The following is a 23,183-nucleotide window of genomic DNA, read 5'->3' as shown; positions in this document are numbered from 1 at the left end:
TTTTACCTTGGCCTTAGCTGCCATATTGAACATTTTCGGAATCTCATACACCTGACACCGTACTGCGGACTTTCAAACAAAAGACCGCTTTCAGGGAACGTATAGAAATACGTTTTCGGTCTTTCTTAAAGCCGCTTAATCCGAAACAGGCACATATCTTACACAATAAAAGTACGTCATTGCATAGAAAATGTATAAAAATAAATTATAAGATTGATTTTATAGTTTATTACAACAATCTTTACAAAGAAAACATAAATCAAAAACCTTACTGACAAACAAAACTTCCTGACTGGAAGTTAAGATCTGTTGTGAAGTCACCTTTGAAAAAATAATTTATCGGTTTTATCTAATTATGAAGATAATTCAAACCCGAGTATTTTTTTTTTATCAGTGGAACATGTAGAAGTCATAATATATATTAAAAAAATTAAGGAATTAATTGAATATAATCCATAGTAAGAAAGAGGGCGTATAAGGCGTGTACAATCCCCCGCTCTGATACAAAATGTTTCTCAATTTTTAAAATTCACAAAAAAGTTACATTTTTCTAAAATCATGTTCTCAAGTAATGTCATCTTCCAAACATTTTATTATTTTATTTTACTGAACGACTTATCATTTGATAATCTTTATTTCAAAGTTGACAGTTAAGCATATTTAGTGGAAAATTGGTTTAATAGAGCTATAAAAAACGAATTTTGAACATGAATGGGTCAAGTCTCCATTCTTCGTGAACGCTTAAATGATGGAAACGTAAATGTGAATTCTATTTCATTTGTCCGAAAAATGGAATCTGAACCCATTCTATATGAAAATCGAACTTTTCTGAAAAAATTTACGCTTCAACAAACCCGTTGATTTAAATCATATTGAAAGACGTCAATAGTGCATATACTTCGTAGCGTAGTGGTTAAGGCGGTCGGTCTTGGACCATACCTGCGCTGTGGAGAGAGTTCGAATCATGCATGAAGCTTTTTCTTTTTTGTTTTCAAATGTCTTAAAAACATGAGTGAAAAATATATTTAAAACAATGAAGTACAGAATTTGATATGTAAAAGATGATATAAACTATAAATACTACTTTAAGAATTGAGAAAGGTCTTTTTTCAGAGCGGTGGATTGTCCTCGCCTTGTACGCCTCCATTCTTTTATATTAATATGCATATTTAAAGAATTAAGCCCAATTTAAGGAAAATCATATATTTGTTTAAGGAAGTTTAGTAACGAAGGGTAAAATGTTGTCCGTGTACAGGTATAAGTACTTTGTTGTGAAAAAAATTCTCGGATTTGTTTTTCATGAGATATAAGCGATATATTTAATTTTTCGAAGGAGGTTTCATGCAATATCAACATAGGATTATCTTTTGTGTGACCTAACAATTTTTTTTTTACTTTTGAATTTTGATATCTTTTAAAAGAAAAAGACCTTGGGGATATAATTTGACAAAAGTTGAAACAATTTATGGAAAATTATTTTTCAAGAAGAAAAACGGATATATTTTTAATTAGAATCAGACTAAGCGGCTTTAACTTTAGTGTACCTATTTTCACTATTCTGGGATTTTTCCCATGCAAGTGACACAATTTAAACATGGAAACAGATAAAAGAATCAACATAATTACAAGCGTAATTTGTGTTTATTGAGTAATTAAAATGTATCTATATGCATTTAGATTATATGCACAAACATGTAGGTATTGTACAAGTATCTGCAATACTTTTTAGTAATGTGAATAAATCAAAGTTTGTATTCGAATCTTCAGGGGCGTAGGCCGCGTAGCTTCCATTATGGCAATGAGGCATCTGCCTCACTAAATTTTTCAGCAACAATTCCCTTCCCATAATTAATTAATAATACATCGCAGAAAACATTTATTTCTTAAAACATTTTAATGTTTTTATTTATCATTTAAATAAATATATAGATAACTGTTCTGCTTAAAATTTCATGAGATCGGGTTCTATAGTTCTAAAGCCTAATTTTTTTTGGAAATATATATATATGAACCACAAGAACAAGAGACAGACAAAGTTGAAAACCTTTCTATGGAAAAAGGAAATATGAAATTCAAGAATCGCCGTCAAATATTTCATAAACCCTGTAAACTAGTGAATAATTTTAGTATTTTCCAAATGATGGAGAATTCAGTTCCTGATTTCGCGAATTAAAAGGCCCGTAACTCTTAGGTTCAAACATTAAACATTAAGGGGAGGGGGGGTAAAATAACTTTATATCAACTTCTGTCTTAGTCTAGTCTAACACCCCCATCCCCCCAACACACACACATGCACAACACCCTATTCAGGTGATAGATATTCACTGTCTACCTTAATACACTTAAGGAGTAAAATCACTTATTAGTTATATACTCAACAATTGAAAAAAGAAATTAGTGAAATTTACCATCATTTAGTTATCATGTTAATCATATTTTTAAATTAAGTTATGGAGAAGTTTGAAAAATAAACAACATATTCTGGATTAGATAAACAATAAGCAGTATGCATGTTTATCTAAGAAATATTGTTAAGAAGGTTTAAATACTCTAGAATTTTGTAGGTTTGCAAGAGGTTAATTGTATCTTCATAAAAATAATAAATAATAATATTCTACTCGAATAGTAGAATTGCAATTATCAATTTTAAAAAGAAATGCAGTACGTAGAGGTATATTCGTTAAATTACGCTTTTGACATGTTCCCTCTTCTGTAAAGTCCGCAGTCCGTAGTACGTTGACAGGTGTACGTGATTCCGAAAATGTTCATTAGGGGACATCAGTGTATCAAAAACATATCTTATTTGAAAATATATCACATGTGGTATCTGAAACATAATGTTATCATGCATTTCAAGATGCATCATTTGTTTATAATAGGTACAAAATTAGGATTTTTTGTAACAGCTTACTCCAATCATATTGAAGTTGTCTGTGATTTGCACCTGTGCAATAGACAGTTGATAAGTAAATTAAATTTGTGAGATTTTCTTTGGAAAAATACGGAAACCAATTAATATAAACAGGCTAACAATTCTGATAGGACGAAATGCCAAAGAAATTGTTTTGAAAATAAATTCCATGCTATTGTTTCATGATGGTTAAGTGCATGATTTACAACAGTTGATTTGATAGCAATTGTTTACTGTAATCATTATACTTTCTTCAGTGGATATATTTTAGAGCCTTTCCTGTTCTTTTTCTTTGCTAATTCATGTACATACTAAAACCAGGATCAAGCTTTTATATGTTGTTGAAGACTGAATGCACTTATTCATGATTGCACTAATCAGATGAAGAGGAACATTGCACTAATAATAATACTATAACCCACCCACCCCCTCTTTGAAAATACGGAGGTATATCATGATCAAAATGTCTGTGTGTACATTCCATCTGTATGTCTGTCTGTCCTTCTGTCACATTTTAGTTTACCAATCTCTTAATCCACAACTCCTCTTTTACCACTGAAGGAAATTTGATGAGACCTTAACAGAATCTTACATAGTTCCATTGTGCACCTTATATATTACTTTTTGATCTGGCACATATTTTGAGTTTCCCATAGCAAAACATGGACACTGCCATTCCTTCTATATAATCTATAATACTGAAGGGTACCCAACTTTTTTCTTTAAGTTCTCCTGTACAACTACTATATAGGGGATTAATTTCATGGGTTGTAATTTTCACGTTTTTCTCTCATCTGACACGATCGCGGTTTCTTGAATTCGCAGAATTGATACATAATAAAAGTTACCTCCCTTGTCTATATCTGTTTATCAATACCATAGCTACATGTAAACAATACTAATAATCAGTGTTATGACTTTATTTCACGAACAACGGGGTAGGTTTAAATAAAATAATTAGATTTGATATAAAAAAAATTGACGATTAATTAAAACAAGTGCAGTTATCAAAAGTCCTTGACTCTAAACATCAAATGTCTTTCCTATATATGTGCTATTACAATGAGTGCGTGTACACCCTAAGGTCTGCAATACAACGCAACGAAAAAACACTGGATGGTAATAAATGTGTTAATGTTGGAAAAGGTCGAAGAAATATCCTTCCACATCTTCAGTAAGGCTATCTAAATTTAATTCCCTGGTTCTCAGGCCAATTTTCTCCAAAACAGATGCGGGAGGGCGGCATTTTATTTTTAATTTTATTGACAATAAAGTAGATGAGGGAGGTATTTTTTTTTATTTTAATTTCCGAATTTTCTTTAACATAAAGATATTTTTTTAATCACAGATATACTTTCCATTTCTGGTCAAAATTTCTGCTTTATCCATTGCTTAACAGCGTGTAAACATCGTAGATAATGTCCTCGAATGTATTTTCAAACGAAGTAGCCAAAATCTCATTGTAAATGGCTACCGGAAGTGATATTTGAATACTAAACTACGAAACAAATGAGGTCGGAATTTTTTTTCCCGGATTGGTCTCCGCAATACCAACTTTTTATTTTATCAAAAATACAATAAAATCGGCAATGCGGCTACCTCAAAAAAGATGCGCGCGGGCCTGAGAACCAAGATTTCAATTTTATATGGCCTATTAGTTCTATTGTTATATGAATGATTTTTTAAAACCAAAATATCGATAAAAAACTCATGCATGCATGATAATGCAGTAACAAATACACGTGATAAAATTAGTTATGCATGGATAATCAAAACCCATGGCCCACGTGTTTTGATTGATGAAACATGTAGCGTTGGCTATTAAAACAGCTTCTTTAACAAATACGGGTTATTATCTGCTGATTTGAATTTAAGTAAAGCGTGATAATTAATTAAATTAAATGAGTGACGAGTACTACTCGTAATTACCGGCCGAAATGACCATGTACTTCGCGTACATGTATGTAGCCCTATCGTTGTCAATTCTCAAATTTCCAAATAAAACCTGGAGATTATTGAAAATTTATTCACTGTTTCTTGAATTCACGGATTTATTAACACCGTGAATATAGCGAATATTAACACCGCGAGTTATTTTCCCCCTATACAGTATATAAAATTTATTTATACTTTCTAATTTTTTCCATGTGTAAAACTGTTAACATACATGTATATTTTAAAGGGAAATACCGGATCCCATCTAGCAGAAATAGTCCATTCATATTCTGTGTTTTGACCATTTTAAAATCCAAAATATGATTTTGTGCAGAAAGAAGGATAATCTGACATTGAAATAGAATTGTCAAAACCTACAGCAAATACAGTGGAGCCTCATTTATCCGGAAGCTTTGGCTCCCAGTCAATTTTTCCGGATATGTGAAGCGTCCGGATACCTGAATCACCAGTTAAACAAGACCTAATAACATTTTGAAATTCTGTTCCGATGAAAAAGCGTCCGGATACTGAAGCATCCGGATATCTGGCGTCCAGATATCTGAAGGTCTACTGTATATTTTTGTCACAATGCTTTTTGTTTGATGCAGGAAAAAAAACATAGAAAGGGTTTGTCCTTGTGCTTTAAGTTTAGTTATTGCTTGAGAAATGATGTAAGATGAAAATTGATATGTTTTGTAGTCTTGGAGGGTCAGAAATTTTAAAGCTGAAAAGTACCTGTTTAGCATAATATTTTGATACTGCGATATATTGAACCCGGATTCATAAAATTAAAATAAAAACAACTAAAAACATGGGTTCAATTTGGTTTTATATATAAAAAAAAAATGATGTTTTAAAAGTAACAAATAAGATTTTTTAAAATTTATTTAAGGTAGTTCTATACTCGGCACTAAATGGGCTCAATCTTAAAAAATCTGCTTTTAAAAGATAGACATACATCTCAGCAATGGATAGATACAAGAAAAATGATATGTCAACATGTTTACTTCTCCGCTATTGCTATCGGAATATATACCCCGAAATGTAAAATACTGAAAATTTACCTATCCTAGATTTTATTGTATTTAAATGGATTCAGATCTAAATATTCAACTTTAATTCCCTAAAGAGAGTAGAAATATGTTAGTCAACAATATATAATCATTGTTTGAATGAATTATTATAAATAGATGCACTTTGTTAGGCTAACGTATTAAAATTTAATATGAGATAATATGCTTCACAGGTCAATCTCGGTCATTTAAAAAAAAAATTATGGACTCAAACTTCGTGAAATTGTATTATTTTTACTAAATAATATTTAAGAAAAAGATTAAGCTTAAACAAATTATATGTTGACGCATTACTTTTCGTGGTATGAGCTCTACACTAAAGGTACCCCCCTAATTTTCTTATTCCAGAAGTAATGTATTTTCCTGTAATATTGTTAATGTTTGAGTGTATATTTGTATAAACAAAGTTGTACATATTTAAAACAATAATTATGCACACCCAATACCTACTGTCACTAACATTTATCTTATTTTACTCTTTTTAAAAAAAAATTAAAACACACTTGTCTGTAAATTGGAGACAATGAAAATGGATGTGATTGACTGGTTCTCACATACTGGATAATTTTGTTACAGAAAGTAAGTATGCTGTAAGTGAATCAAATTTTGTCGTATACTTATATTCAAACGATAATTTTGCATTAATTCGTGGGTAAGCAGGTTGCCGGGGGGGGGGGGTGCTTGATACAATATTATGATTCAAAGTAAATTTTGTAATGTTTGATTAGTAAACCTTATAAATTGTCTAAGTCATTACTTTTCTTCCGAATTATCACTAATAGCTTCAACTTGGCCGCCGACAATAGTCGCGAGAGTGTGATACAAATCATACACGTTCTGATCAGTGTAGCAAGTTCGTGGTCCGTGTTATCGGCACGGTATATAGAACATGCATCACTCACAGAAATATCGTTTTATTACCTTATTTTTTCTGTCAACCCAAAGTTGTTCCCAGCCTTCTCTTTTTAATTAATTTATCCTTGAAACTGTAGTAGAATCAGTGTTTGTACGTTTGTTGACGCGAGCGACTTGGAGCAAAATCGTTACCGGATATTTAAGACGCTAAGTAAAAGTCAAACCAATATAGTTAAAAAATCACATCTAAAAAAGAAGCGCGGTTCCGTTTTAAAATGACGTAATTTACTTTAAGACAATCTTTTTTGTGTGTGTGAAAGTAGGGCAAGAAACATAACTGGGGTATCAGTGGCTGTGAAAACATGGAGTTATCCCTCTTTGATCATCCCTGTTTGCTTTGGTCATTATAAACAGTTTACCTATAATAAAATGTAATGGGCCAACACTGGGCTGTTAGTTTATGTTTGTGATAAGCTACAGACCCGTGAATTATTACCAGAAAAGCTAGATAAAACTGCAGATTAAAGTCATTACCTCCTCGATAAGAATAATATTCCTCAAGTCTGCCAAGCCAATAAATTGTCCACCCTACATGTTTACAAGTGACTTCAGTAGAATTTATTGACCTCAGGAAAATTTAGCTGATAGGATCAAGGATTAGCTTGAGAGAAAATAAGCAAAACTAAGCCACTTGTTTTAATAATTTTTTAACCCTGTGTGTACTACGGTAATTTTTTCTTGTCAGGCTCCGGCAAGAAAAACATCTGAATAGAGATTGCAAACATCTGGTTTGGTGTAGAATTTTGTGAAATATGACAGTAATTTACAGTATATTAAATTGGTTTTTAGTGAATTTACTATGCTGAAAGTAAAGTTGAATCCAATGAATTAAAATGTGAGCTGGGACTTGACAAGAATGGTTTTCCTGCGGACGGTGGGGGGTAAACGTAGTGGAAAACCCCTGCTGCTGAGAATAGCACCACCATTTCCCCCTGAATCCTGACAGCCCCCTTGAGTTATTGTTAAGATGAATGATCCTCAACTCCATACCAATTTGACATTTTTTACTCCAAAAAACAAGTTGCTTGTTTTATGAAGTCCCATAAAGTGAGCCTCCAGCAGCTGTGAAGTTAACGCTTATCATTGGTTATGATTTGATTTCCTCCCAAAACATGAATTGTCATAAAGACTCAATCAGTTCCATAATTTTATGAGTCTCATAAAAATTATTTGTTTCACAGCAATGGGGATTTGAGTAGATTTTAACACGTGAGGGTTGGATAAAACCCCAGCACAGTTATCTATCAACAGATGTGTGGAACAAGTGATCGCAATTCACAGATAAACTGATGCTGGATTATGTAGTCAGGGGTTTCTCTGTTTTTTACACCCTTAAAATTGTGAAATCATAAAATAAGTGAATTGAGGAGGAAAGTTGCAGGTGTGGACTCCATGTGGCCAAATAGTTCACTAGGTGACAAGGTTCCCTGGAGCGGGGAAAAAAACGATGGTGGTCTAGAATTTAACACCGAATAAAATATAGGACTATGGTATAAATATCAGTTTTAGGGACTAGACATATTATATTTAAATCCTCTATGGAATAAATTTTTTTTATCCAGAATCTTGATGTTTATCTGAGTCTTTTCTGGCTGATACCGTGCATGTTTGCATGATTGTAATTTCTGTGTTCATAAAAGTGGAAATTTATTAATTTTGTTTCTTTTTGAATCAATTTGGCTAATCCTTTATCTTCATCAAGTGTTTCCGGTGTCCTGCGAGATGGAGACGTTGTCATAAAAGACCCATTATGATATGGATTAGAAAAATAGCTCAAAGTATTGATGTGGACCAAATGTGCCAAAACAGACGTATTGCATGCTTCTGAAAAATATAAACTGCCAGTGGTTTATGACGAGAAATCTTGGAGATTTGAGTGTGCAGTTTTTTTCGGAGATGTAAAATAGTTTTTGGTTTATTTAATTGAATTTACTTCAGATTTTGCAATAATATTCGTGCAAGCTTCAATTTCTCATAAACATTTCCTGACAGTGACCAAATATAAAAGTTCAGTTCATTTTTAGAAGTATTTTACATAATCTGAAGTAAAAATAGGTAAGTATGAATTAGTTGAATGATTTTTATTAAAAGGATGATATAAAATTGCAGGAAGTTTTTATTACTGAACAAAAAGATATTGTGCTATAAATATTTTCTACTCGACCAATAGTATGTGCAGCAACAGATACGGTAAATATCCCTTCTTCCCCGATTTTTTTTATTTCATTCAATGTATTATTTTTACGATAGACATTGCGAACCCCAGGTGCCCTGTCTTTCACGTTTTACCTAGAGTAAACCCCCATTGTTATCGTATGTGTTTTCTTGTGACTGGTAGGGAGGTTAAAGATTTTAAAACGAGCGAACGGAGTGTTTGAATTGTCAGTGGGTGTAAAATTCGCCACGCAAAGTGATGACTAAAGCATGTAGAGGTGACATGTGTTATTGTACGCTTCCCATGCAGGTTCCTTGTTCTAATGATCAAACCGGCTTCCATCTACACTTTTACATCTGTTATTTTTTATTTCTTGTCAAAGCTTTAAAAATAAACTCTTCAATGCATCATTATGCTAACCCAATAGTTCTACCATTGGCCTAATGAATCTGCCGGATGTTTCCGAGAATTTCAGAGCTTTGGAAAAAAAAGACCAATAGTTGTGAAGCTTTTTTTTTAATTAAATATATTTAAAAAAAAAAATGATTACAAGTTATATATTAATTGTGAAGAAGGAATATATTTTTAAATTTTTAATCATGGTCATTAAAGCCCTAATGTTTTCATTTTAAATTTTAGTTTGGAAAGTTAATATAAAATGTTCATATTCACAGACTGTAAAGATTTATGTATCTGCATGACTATAGTTGTGATGTAGATTATTTTTAATCATTTGTTAATATAGATTACAATCAATACTCACTCTCATGTTACACTGGTCAGGGTAACATGTTTTTCTTTTGTTTCAGTATATTAGCTCATACTTAATGATAATAAATATTTCTTTATGAATATTCATTCATTTGGATAGAAGCTGATTTCTGATACTTCCTGTTGGTACTTTTTGTAGAATAGCCCAATTGTTTGATTGTAGCGAATTAGCTATTTCATTTAGTATCCCATTCACAACCATTACTCATCACTTTTCCTTTTGCTATTGATTTCAAAATTCAAATTCAGGGGGATAAATTAAAATTATGAAAATTTAGGGAAGAAGATTTCCATTGTGACGTTTTTATTTTTGCAATAATTACCCCAAATTCTTTTCACTATCCATTCATCGTAAAAAAAATTGAACAGGAAAAAATTAAAATATTATGTCATTCTCTGAAAGTAAAATTTTAATAGTTTAAGCTGTTACCTAGCCTAATTTTCTGATGAAAGAAACAAAAAATCAGAAGTAATCCAATAGTCAAATAAAAAACACTGCGGAAAAGCACCTTTTCTGTGAAAACAAGAAGAATCCCTGTGCGATATGTCTGAATTTACTCGGTGTTTTACACCTCGGAGTTGGCAAACACTTCCCTATTTGATATTAGTCTGAGGAGAAGCAGGGTAAATATTTTCTCATTAACATTAGACAGAGGATTTGGTGGTATTTTGGGAGATAGGAGTTTGTTGCTTGTGGCGGGTTGAAGAGTCTAGCAAACAGAGAGAATCTGTCTCCAGTCACACTAAGACTGAGTCCCGCGTGATTGATGTCGGTTCCCCAGTAGCACTTCTCCCCAACTTTTGTTCATTTTGTTGTCTCGCTTCTTAAAATGTCCTTTTCAAATATTGACTTTAGGCCAAGTAAGTCTTCAGCAACTTTTCGACAAAAATGAAAGAATCGATGGAGAGGCATGTGGAAAAAGAAAGAAAGTCATGTACGAAAAATTTTCAGAAAAATAATGCCAGAGCCAATTTTTCTGTTGTTATGAGTTTGACACACAGGACCTTTTCCCAAACATAATCGCTAAGATTTCTCCACAAGTTTGCTTCAATAAATAAATCGACATTTGCCCAGTAAAAAAAAAGGGTCCAAGAAGTTAATTGTCATAGACAATGAGGTTTGGGAGCTATCTTATTAGGTGTTGTTCTGGTTGAACGCCCAGAGAAAATAGAGGATCGTGGGTAATTACAGACTGCTTGGCATTTGATGGACCAGGTTATTGTCAGATGTGCGGAGGTTCACACCAGTTTTTCGTTTTACTTGTAAGTCAATAATTTGATGGAGTATTTGGGTATATTATGCCAGGGACCCTATGATGGATCCGTGTTTAGCTTGGAGCCCAGTCGAGCTCGTACCCCGGCAGATGTAACCATGGCCTCCCCTCTTTTTGAAGTTTAGATAATCTTTCAATTGGTTGTATTTTTTATTTCGTCTCCCCTGCTGAGAGAAAGAGTTAAGCATTTTTATCTTCCCATCAATCTAAATTTGTTAAGATTGATTATGAAGTTATTTCTCGTTATCTGGAACATCGCTTGTTATGCTTGGCGCACGGCTCTATGGGATGTTATATTATAATCTTTTGTGTAATGATTTTTAATCAATTGGAAAGTGCCACAAGCTACTGATAAGAGGCACCCAGAAATGTCTACGGAGACTCTAAGAGATCAAAAGAAAAATGGTCCGAATTCTTTTTCTCCACGTATTTTACAGTTTGTGATTGTCAATCGTAATTTGGGTGTAGGAGCCTTTATCATTTAACAACATCTTAACAATTTTTAAAAGCTTATTTAGGTTTTTATTCTAAACATCAAGTTTTAAAAGTGTGTGTGAAGTTTTGGATCATGTTACCCAAGCTAGAGGAATTCAATAAGGAATCGGGTATCGGTTTGCTCTTCAGCTGTATTGATAAAAGGCTTTATATCCGAGTAAATATTTTTCATTATCACTAAAATAACATATATTTATCATGATAATTATATAATTGACTTCATAATGTTTAAAAAATTTTAAAAGCGGAGATAATTTATTGGCATACTTACTATGTATTGTTCTAGGTTTTTGTAAACTATTCAGGGGAATAAGACTTTGAAAGTAGAATTTTCAGTGTTTTAAACCCTTCTAATCAAGTAATCAATCACAATAATGATGTATAAATCATCAGTGATTGATTAAAAATTATTAAAATAGATAATTATAGATAGATCTAATGACCATTCACTTTTGATGTCACCATTATTATAAACAAATACTTTTCTTGGGCCAATATTGACATTATATGACAAGTCCAATCAAAAGTTTTAATATGTAAACTCAGTGAGAATGTGAATGAAACAAAACATAGCTATATTTTTCACCATATTTATAATGTAACTGATAAAATAATGTTCTAGAGCAATGTGCAAAGTTGACAAACAGATCAGTTAAAACATATTGGAACACCACTAAAAAATAATTTATAGTTTTTTTTCTTCAAAAAATATATATACTATAAACCAACTTTTATTTGTGTCATCTTTTATTTGCAATTCATCAGTTTGAAATCATTCAGCGGTGATTAATTTTTGCAACAGAGGAAACATTTTGTTATCTATATAAAGCAGAGGAAAGGGTTCGCGGCGATAAATAAAGTAGGTCGCGAATCTCGCAAATATTTCTCGTACGCAAATAAAAGTTGATTTACAGTATATATTATTGGGAAAACATTGAAACTGTTTTCTTTGGGGAAGAAAATCTTGTTTTTTGATGCGATTAAGTATTTCATGTTTTTGTTTTGTAAATAAAATCCAGTGGACATGACAAACTGACAATGGGAAGCTTCTTCCACATGTTGAAATGTTTCTAAACTGCTGAAGCAAAAAATGATTTGTTCTAACTTTGGTTTTGTAAGGATAGGCTCTCTATATGGGAGATGGTGTGTATCTTCAAGGTGACATCAAAATATTTATAAATATTAAGTAAAAAAGATGCTGAACTGAGTAAGCAGTTGCATGCTGTGGTTATTAAAAATCGCAGAAATTGATTCATGGATAAGTAATGTCAAGTACTAGCAAAAAGCATACTACTGGTATTAAACAGTTTAGACAAATCCTGAAAAAGAAGGAGAGCCTATTGTAGAGCTAACCCATTGAATCTCTGTACATGTCTGTGTTATGCTCTTACAAACCTGTGACAGTAACACTTCTATAACAATGTATAAGCTTCTTTATACACCTCCTCAGGGTTCACTATAAACACGTATGCGTGTGTACCAGTCAGTACTCCACCAAGTAAACAGGTTATTAGGGATACTAGGTGTAAGATTTATATATTACCATAACAGTATCGGTAATCATCATTGAACATTATAGAACTGTGGATAAAACATACTTTGTGTGGTGCTGGATGAAATCTTGAGAAAATTACCATGAATTCTTGATTTTTGCCTTCTTTCATATTGTCCCAGAGTCAATTTTACTTACAGTCAAACCTTGATTGCTTGAACCCAGTGGGACTCAGAAAAAAACTGAGATATCTGAGGTACAGGGGTTAAAAACAGATTAAAGAATAAGTGATTGGGATTTTAAAATCACTTTGACATATCCATGGTATTAGAGATATCAGAGTTTGAGATACTGAAGTTCTACTGTACATATTCATATTAAGTTTATTTTTAAAATACAATCTAATTATCAATTTTTCTTCTTTTTTTTTTGTTTATTAAAAAAATAGGAACAAAGGATTATACCTTTTCATTTGTATAAAAGTAAGACGGAAATTGTGCTCCCGCAAACCAATAAGCTTGATTGGTTCACACCATATAAAGATACTGGAATAAAGACTTAAAAGGTAGAGTTTTTTAACAAATTAAAAAAATGGCATAGAAATAGCACATCTCAATGTTCAAGGTCAGTCATTTAACACTGCATACAGCTGCTGTCTTTGAAATAAAAATGAGAGAGGAAAATGAAATCAGAAATTAAACTATCTGTTTGAAATATTAACTTCACTGGAAAGGCTAAGCTATGTTGTAATTGTTGAATTATAGGTCTACGAGAGATTTGGGAAAAAAGAAATGAATTCAGAGATAATGAAGTCAGTGGGGCGATTTATACAAAGACAAATTTAAACCCTCCTTGTTTCACGGCCGAGTGGATAAGCCTTTATTTCTATTCAATCATTTTGCATGTTAGGAAACTATTTAAAATGCAGAATTAGAATCTCCCCAAACACGGTTTGACGGAAACTGCATGCCATCACACGATCCATTTTATTATCAACTGAATTATTTGTTCAGGAGCTCTTTCTTCTGACACAAGTTTATCTGTTTTAAATACAGCAAATTTTTGAAAAGCACATCTAAAAATAAGCCATGTCATTTAAAAGCAAATCAATTCAAATTAGCTGGAGAAAATCTTAATGCACTGGAATCGTGACTTTGCCACAAAGACAGTTCTAATTCATCACAGAATTTTCGGTAGAGCAACTAATTTTATGAGGAATTTGCTCCAATATGTTTTAATTTGTAGTAAAAGATTATTTAATTTTGAAAAAGTGAATGATTCAATTGATAGAATTATAAGGAATTATACCAGGTATCCCTCGAATATGCCTGCATATGAGGAAAATACAGGGATGCATCCGCATGTAGCTAACAAATTGTCTTGCTAACATCTATTGTCTCTGGCTAATGGGGTTAAATGCTTATGCTCGATTGCCAATCAAATATTTTGGAGTTTGGTAGCAGATTCCAAAGCTGAAATATATATGTTATGGTGGGGTATTGGGTTGCCCGGTTTAAAGGAAGGGACATAGGTTGGTACATGGAATTAACAGCCAGTGATCGTAATCATGGGACATTTGAAACGTGGTCTGTGTCAACTTGGTAAATTTGATATTTCAGAAACATGAATTTTTCAGTATGATTTAATTGATTGTTACAATCTTGGCCATCTTAATTAATGAGATGATTGTTAGATGACACATTAGAGACACTACTTTATGGTAGGTAAGGCCTTTTTGACAGGTGTTGATAGGTCCGTGGTTCCCGATCACATTGATTGATGGGGTCCTGAGTCAGTGGAAGCAGGTGCCCCCCTCGAGTTTGACTCACTCGAGTTTATATACATGTGTAGTTACTGAGTCAGCTGCTTGTTCCTTGTTTAGACTTGGTCTTTGGCTAGTGATGTAACGGTAGGGGAATGTTAAAATAGTGACCATGTGGTATATGTGACATCTTATCCCTCTTGTTAATGGTAGATTTTATAAAAAAAATTCCCATTTTTTGACTATCTCTTCTGTAAACATAATGTGCACATTATATCTGGTCTTTTTATGTATGAAATTTTTAAAAAGTCATTATCTTTCATGTTACATTATTTTGTCACTGAAACAATTAAGTTTGTAAGAATATTTAACCATGGTAAGGTATGTCTAAATTTGCATAAATTAAAAAAAAGCGATCATCACTGATATCTTAAACTGCAAATATCTCCCAGTTTTATCTTGGTCCCACCATGTTCAAGATAACAAGGTTTGACTGTAAATGCAAACAGTTTGAGCCAAGAAATAGATGTAACATTTGTCTAAATTTGCAATAAATGAATAAAGCTGAACTTCAGTATCTCAATCACTGGTATCAAATCTCCAGGTATCTCCAAGATTCAACACAACAAGGTTTGACCGTAAATTATGCAAATTGAGCCAAGAAGGAAGATGTGGAGACAATGCTATTAATAGGATGTGTGGAGAGACAAAGGACAACATATTCTTGGCCAGTAAAAACAGATCCTCTGTGTCATTTCTCGTGGCTGATGAAGGGTACCTGTTGTAGAGATGATTCTGGTCCCAGTGATGGCTTGATTAGAACGCTGGCTGCTCTAATTGGAGACTGCCAGCGCACTGTTAAAAGCCTGCAGTCAACAAGCAAACCAACATACAGCGGAAATGAAATGGGGGAAATTTTTCTATCCTGGAAATTGCCATCTTCATAATTGTTAAGGAAATTGTGAGGCTTGTTTTATTAGATGAGAGATCTAACTGTCATTTTCCCTCCGATGCCATGAAGCATTTAGAATTGGAAGTCTTCCTTGAAATTCTGCTAAGCACTGTTCTTTAAAGGAAAATCGTATCGTTTTAATATTACACACAGCTATTGTAAAAAAATAATACAGGATGGATATTTGTGAGGTACTACTGCATAATAAGATTGGTTGCATATTACATTACAGTTGTTGAAAATTTTGAAATATGTGTCCACAGAGTAATAAGATAAAGATTTGAGAGTGAAGTTTCAATTTTCCAATTTTGATATGGATGTTTAAATGCTTAATTTTTGTTTTTATTTAAGTAATTTTCATGGCACAGATTTTAATTTGGTCTCATGAGGGAAAAGAGGGTTTTTAGTAAATTTGGTGAAAATGTGGGGTGTCAGGTAACATTGGAATAACAGTTCCATTCTTGCTGCAATAAAATCACACATTACGAAGAGTGTGCACTGAAGCAAAAAGGGAAAAGAATATTCATTTCTCTGAAACCATTCCTCAAGGAAATCAGGCAATGGTTTTTCATACCCATTCTTGGAATATATCATGTATGAATGGATGCTCCCTGACAATTGGAATGTACTGGGTAGTTCTCCTTGCACTAATTGAGGGATCCTTTTCCTTGCACTGATGTTCTAGAACATCTATCATATAAGTGCAGGGTCTATTCATGGCAATGAATGCTTAACACGTTATTTATGTTGTCTGAATTTTTACGATAAAAATTATAAAAGTTGCCCTTCACTTCTAAATTTGTAAAATAATGTATCTACATCCAACTATAATAAAAAAAAATTCTTCGAAAAATTCAAGGACAAAATTTCTTGATGTGTGCTGATAAAATTATGATGTCGCACTTTACTTCTAAAATTGTAAAATGTTGCTACATCCAAGCTATAATAAAAATTTTAAAAATCCTCGAAAAATTCAAGGGCAAAAATTCTTGATGTGTGCAAACAGTCAACAGATACTGATCAGCTTTGAAGTGCACTTTTAAAAATTCTTTTGATACTTTATTTTGAGCTTATCAATATGAGTACAGACAGCAAAAGAAAAAAATGATAAAATGCTGAGGACCATTATAGAAGTAACTGTGGAATTGATTGATGCTATTGTTAAACCAGACGACATTTGGCTTCAGCTAATTGTGAGGCGAGGAAGACCTGATGTAACCTTTTTCATTTAAATGGACAGTTAATGATACATAATGCGCTTTATTACTTTGAGAAGCTTTCCCGTAATTTCCACTTTCAAAGTAAGCAAGTTGTTTAAATCGTTTGAATTGTGAGTTATGGAGGTTGGAGAAAAAAGGTGTATTATTTTCTCCATGAATAAAGTCAGCATTCAAAGGAATTTGTGCGCTGAAAATTGTAGAGTGTTTCACATGTACAATACAGATTTGATAATGCTGATTATTCCGCAGCTAATCAATCAGAAAGGAATTGGTACATAATGATCAGACGCACACAAGGGAAGATAATAGCCTCTGCCATCCCTGTCAACCTGCGGCCCCCTTCTGCTCATTACCTACCTGTACTGATTGGGTCTGAAGTGAAGGTTATCTTGCCCTCCATGTTCATTTACTTTTACTTTCATTTCTAATGTTGAGGGGGATTTTGTGTCAACCTGCGGCCCCCTTCTGCTCATTACCTACCTGTACTGATTAGGTCTGAAGTGAAGGTTATCTTGCCCTATGTTCATCAACTTTCTCTTTGTTTGTAATGTTGGGGTGGATGTTGGGTGTTGTTGCCTTGGTTGTTTAGTTCAAACCTTTGTATTCCATATTACAGTAAAGCACAGTTACAGCAAACATGCTTATGATGAATTACATTGTGTGTTCATAGTAAAGTGATTTTCTAAGATGTTGAATGAACTTTTACGATAAAACAATATACCTATACATAACTCTTCAAAACTGCTTGTCTTAGCACTTTGCTTTAAACTATGTTTTACTGTATGTGTCTGATTCTGCAAATGACAGAAGTGCAGTTGGTGCTGGAGCATTCAAGTTGTTAGCAATAGGTAACAAGTTTCAATTTCGTTGACCAGATTATACAACAAACTTAAGAATATGTATTCTGACTGCTTTCTTCATTTCAAACACTTAGTATTTCTTTGGTTATGAATTAGATGAGTTTTTAGCTGACTTCTTTGAAATGGGGAGGGGGGGTATGTAATGCCCTTGGCATCAGCATCCCAGATTAAAGTTCTTGGAGCAGTTTTCATTTTAAGTATTTTAAGCCTTAATATATTCAATCAGAAATACAAGAAAGCTGCTTCATTGTACCAGTCAAGGTTTCAGATTTCTCAGTTTCTGCTAAAGAATGAATTTGGAGCAGGTTAAAGTTTTTGGAAAAACTTTTTTTTTTCTAAGTCTATATTGACCAGACTTGAATGGATGATAATATAAGGATGTATACTACCAGGCTTCCTTTGGATGCTGGATCTTACCGGACTTACCCAATTTTTGGATGAGTGAGCGGGTTCAAGTTTATGGAACATGTTTGTTCAAAAGTATATGTAACTACACGTATAAGCCCCATATTGACCAAACTTGCTCAGGAGATCTCTAAGGATACATACTACTAGGCTAGCTTCAGATGCTGAATTTGATGTGCATTTAAAAATGAATTACCAGGTTTAAGTTTTTGGAATAGTTCTTTCTAAATTGACTAGAAACTCTATGCTTACTAAAGATACCTCATTGAAGCGCTCTATCAAAGTTACTTTGGATGTTGGATTTGACCCACATTTTCCAGATGAGTGAACAGGATAAAGTATTGGGAGCAGGTCCGTGACAAGAAACTATAAAGGCTTCTCTGAAACCAAACTTACTTGAATGATACATCAAGGGATGCATACTATCAGAGTTGCTTTAGATGCTGGATTTGACTTACATTTTCTTGATGATCAAGTGACTAGTTTTAAGTTTTTAGATAAGTCCATTCCTTTGTAACTGCAAGCCCTTTCAGACAAAATGTTGATTGATTGCATTATAATCACTATGCACCTTATTCTTGTAAGTTTAAAAAAAACATTTAATTTTCTTTCCTGCATGTCCCCAAACTGTGTATCCTTTTTATCAAGGTATTCAAGTTAAAATATTTCAAACAAGGCTATCTTTGCTTCTGACTGGAAAAAACATCCATGCAAAATTCCCAGTGCATGCCTATAAGCACCAGTGTTCAATATGATACACCAAATCCATTGCTATAGTTTAGTACATGTATTCAAAGTATCTACATAAAATATTAGCAAGTTTCAAGCAAAAGAAGATGTTCAGACAAGAGTCATAGTCCCATTGACCTCTATACTGTAGTATACTTTGCCATAAGTAATGTTGAATATTACATTAATATTTTCTTTTTCTTGATTCACTTTAAAATAAACTAAAGATTTGTGACAAGTACATACACATAATACTCACAAGGGTGTGAACGATCAGCAGGTGATGCTAACTCCTTCTAGGCACCTGATCCCACCTCTGAAGTCTTCAGGGGTCCATGTCTAATGTCATGTTTACAGATTTATATCTGTAGGTTTTCTGATATTGACCACTGTTTATTTTCATTGTTTGAAAAAAAGTAAATAAATAAACATTTTTAAAAAATAATTGTTATAACAGTTACCTGTCAGACTATGTAGATATATGATTATACTAAACATTTAAAAAATGCATATTCTGTATAAATCTGACTTGAAGATGCATTTTTCAATGACTAAAAATACTATAGAATATGCTCTCATTATATGTATGAAGATCAGGTTTGTTCTATCATTTGGATCCTCCTCCTCCTCCTTTTGTTTCAAGTTTGTAAAATTATTTTGCTCCTCTGGGGCCCAAATTGGACTAATAAATCCTTGTATCTTGTTCAACAAATTCTACACTTTACCATTTTTTAAGATTTTTTTAACTAAAAAGTTCATTAAATCAGTTCATTAAATTGGAGTTTAACTGTTAATATGAGTCATTAGTTTATTGTACATGTATCATTAAACTGCAACATGAAATTTACTTCACTTTTGATTTTTGAGATGTAAAATATTTGCTTTTCACTAAATGTATCTGCTTGTTGTGAATTCTTTCCTTGGTCAGGTATCCTGAGATTCATAAGTGACCAATTAAGGAGGGAGCTCTCCCCCCTCCTCTTTCCTACATGTATAATGAAATTTATTACATTACAACATTGTATTTTTATCCAGCTAGTTTATAACAAATGTTACCATTAGACATCTACCACTAAAATCTCTTTAGGTAAATCCTACAGCTGACATCTACTGTAAGATACATGTATTAGATAACTATAAACTGATGTGGTGATTGTGCAATACAAATACTAAAACAACTTGAATTTATACTGTAAAAGCACAAATATTTGTGGGGGATTAAATTTCGTTGTTAACAAAATTCAACGAAATTAAATCCCACACGAAATTTCATCTGACTATATATTGAACAGGCCGGGTTAGTTTTAAAACAACGAAATTAAATGCACACGAAATTAACAACGAAATTTTATGCCCATGAAAATTTGTGCTTCTACAGTACTGCACTACTGCAGCTTTGGAAGAAATAGATACCTCTTCCAATGTAAAAACTGGTAGTTTCTCATGTTCTTATTATCCGTATAAGCACAAGTTGGTCACCTTCAGAAATATTGTAATTAAATTTCCTTTGTATTTTTTGTTTAACTGATATTTTCTTTTACAAAAAAAAAAAATAATAATAATAAAATTTAAGTAATAAATAATAGTAATTTTAAGTTTGTATTTTTTTATGTGTACCGGGTATATGTTGCAGTATTTTGTTAATTTGGCTTGGAGTCATATGATATTCTGTATGAAATTTTGGTGTATTCTTGAGAGTAAATGGGTGCTCTTCAAAATTAAAGTAGCCTACCAGAGTTTCTGTAAATGTAAAAATTAATTCCTGTTCCATTTGTTATGAAATATTACCATATAAATGACAGCATAGTATTCTTCTCATTTCTTGGAAAAAGTACTCCTAAATATCAGGAGAATTGGGAAGTAGTGCAGAACTATCATTGTTTTGATTGTTAAAATGCAGTTCTTGTGGGATTCCATTAATCTGTCACACATTAAAATATCCTACATATTTGCATTTTGTTTCTAACAGTGTTCGTTAAAATTCAGTTTTTCTTTTAAAAAGTAGGGGTTTCCTGGAAAAAAAATGTGATAATCAATGTTTTGGGTATTTTGCAATACCCAGGAGAGTACTTTTTTTTGATTTCTTAATAATCTGTCATGATGCTTTTGAAGAATTTTTTTTTAAGCTGAAAACCTTAAAAAAAAAGTTGTTTTTTTTTTTAAATTATAAATAAATTTTTCTGCAATAAGTTGTTTTATTATTCCAATTTCAATACAGTTTTTTTTTCTTCATTAATTTTTAGAAAACATCATAAGCATAAATAATTTCTCATGTGATAATTGAAAAATTTTCATTTAAATTTTGTTTGATTGAGAGTAATAGACCTAGTTAATGTTGAGTATGTGTCTTATACATTATTACTCGAAGAGGAAACACAGCACAAAGAAGATGCTTCCTTCTTCAGCGAAAATCATTGTCTTTAAATACAGTGTAAAAGTTTCAATGAATTTCCACAAAGGTATTTGATAGTTTGATGGTGAATTTCTATCCAATTATTGTAGCTGATCTTCTTCCCCTTCAGGCACTAAAAATTTGATGAATTTCTCGGTGATAGTTGGAGATAAGGCCCGCCTTCTGTATTGATACTGGTAAATGACAGATTCCTAACAGTAAGTTAAACTCCCCGTGTCTGCTAGCCTTATTTAAACTCCGCCCCCCTGATTCCTAAAATCATTTTATTTAAGCCAATGATAGCAATTGTTCAGGCTTTGGTGAATACTAATTAGCTCTTATTAATAAACATAGATAGCTTGTATCTACCTGTGGTCAGCTTGTGTTCTAGGGAGGGCTGGATTTTACATACTTTATCCCTCAACCTAAACCATATCTGTTTGCTTTCCGAAGTTGGATTGAATTGCAGTAAAAAGTAGCGAGTTTGACTGGTGTGGTATTGGCTTTCATTGTTGGGTGAAAACAAGCGGTAGCCTGACACCGTACTATTAAGAAGGTAGGCACAGTTTCCATGTCCGATTTCAAATACAGGGGACCGATTTCTTTAGGACTTAGTGGATAGTAAGGGCTGGTCCCTTGTCATTCTCATTTGGTCGGATCAGTTTTTTTTATTTTGTTAATTATGGAACTTGGGACTTAATTGTTTTTCTTCGTCAAAATCCTAGTCCAAGGATAAGGTAAGTCTTGCGGTCTCTTTAATCCGTATAAAATCGTAACATGTCAGCTCGAATTTTATTTCAACAATAAAAATTCATATTGGTTTGCAATGGGAGGACAAAATCAATTTTTACTAATGTAGAGAAAATTTGTAAGTATCAAGTTGGTGGTCATAAACTGATGTGATTGTAAGTGTAATATGACCAAGTGATACTGGTATTGTTGTTTCAGAGTACATTAGTATTTATTGCCCTCATTGCCTATATGGTTGGAATATTATAATGGAAAAATGTATAAGATTTAATTAAATAACTTAATCTAGATTTATTTTTGTTAATCTAATGTTTCAGATTTATATTTCCCTCCACAAAAAATTAATTTAAAACAAAATTTGTATTTCTTAAATTAATGAAAGTTTCATTTGTACTGATATTAATATGATTCTGTGCAAATAAACTCATCAAAAAATTATTTTGATTTATTAGTAAATTGATATTGGGATTAAATAATAATTAAAAACCATAGGAAGAAAAATATAATATTTATGCAATTTATAATTTAATTATAAGTCCGGGATTTTTTCACAGTTACATCTACACAGGTAATTTCCCTGGTAATTTGTAAGTGATGTACAATTCCTTGGGTGACTTACATTTAAACATAGATCTCTCCGCTGGATACTTCCTTTGTCCCAGAGGGACAGGTGGACAAAAAAATGACATAATCAGAAAATTACGCGAGGAAAGACCTTAAACCCTGTGTTTCTCCCCATCCCCCCTACCAAGTGGGTAATGACTCTGGGAGTTAGTCTCTGGTTTTCATCAGCGACCATGGACACAGGTGTAACGTGGTCATTTCATGTGGAAGGAAATGAATAGCTGGTAGTCACACCTGAGATTAACAGAGTGGACGGACTTGCCATAATCTGTTTTATCTGATGAGCCGATATCACGCAGGGTACTTTTAATTATGTCTTGATAATTACCATCAGGTTTTATAAAAGAACCCTATAATGATATTAAAGTCTTAAGACAATCATGTATAGCCGTCTTTTTTAATTATTTTGTTTTTGTTTGAATTAATAGAGGGAAAATGAAAAATCTGTTTAGGTGGGGAATTGGTTGT

General features: G+C 32.6%; 1 protein-coding gene across 2 annotated transcripts in view; it reads left to right on the top strand.

The window, feature by feature from the left end:
* Window positions 1-23,183, top strand: part of LOC134283824 (eyes absent homolog 1-like) — a 60,401-nt gene that overhangs the window by 11,165 nt on the left and 26,053 nt on the right. The gene's annotated exons all lie outside the window — the stretch shown is intronic.

This window comes from Saccostrea cucullata, unplaced genomic scaffold (genome assembly GCF_032062105.1).
Source record: "Saccostrea cucullata isolate Sc308-1 unplaced genomic scaffold, CSIRO_AGI_Scuc_v1 ctg86, whole genome shotgun sequence".
Lineage (NCBI taxonomy): Eukaryota > Metazoa > Mollusca > Bivalvia > Ostreida > Ostreidae > Saccostrea > Saccostrea cuccullata.
This window is presented reverse-complemented; position numbering and strand designations above follow the sequence as displayed.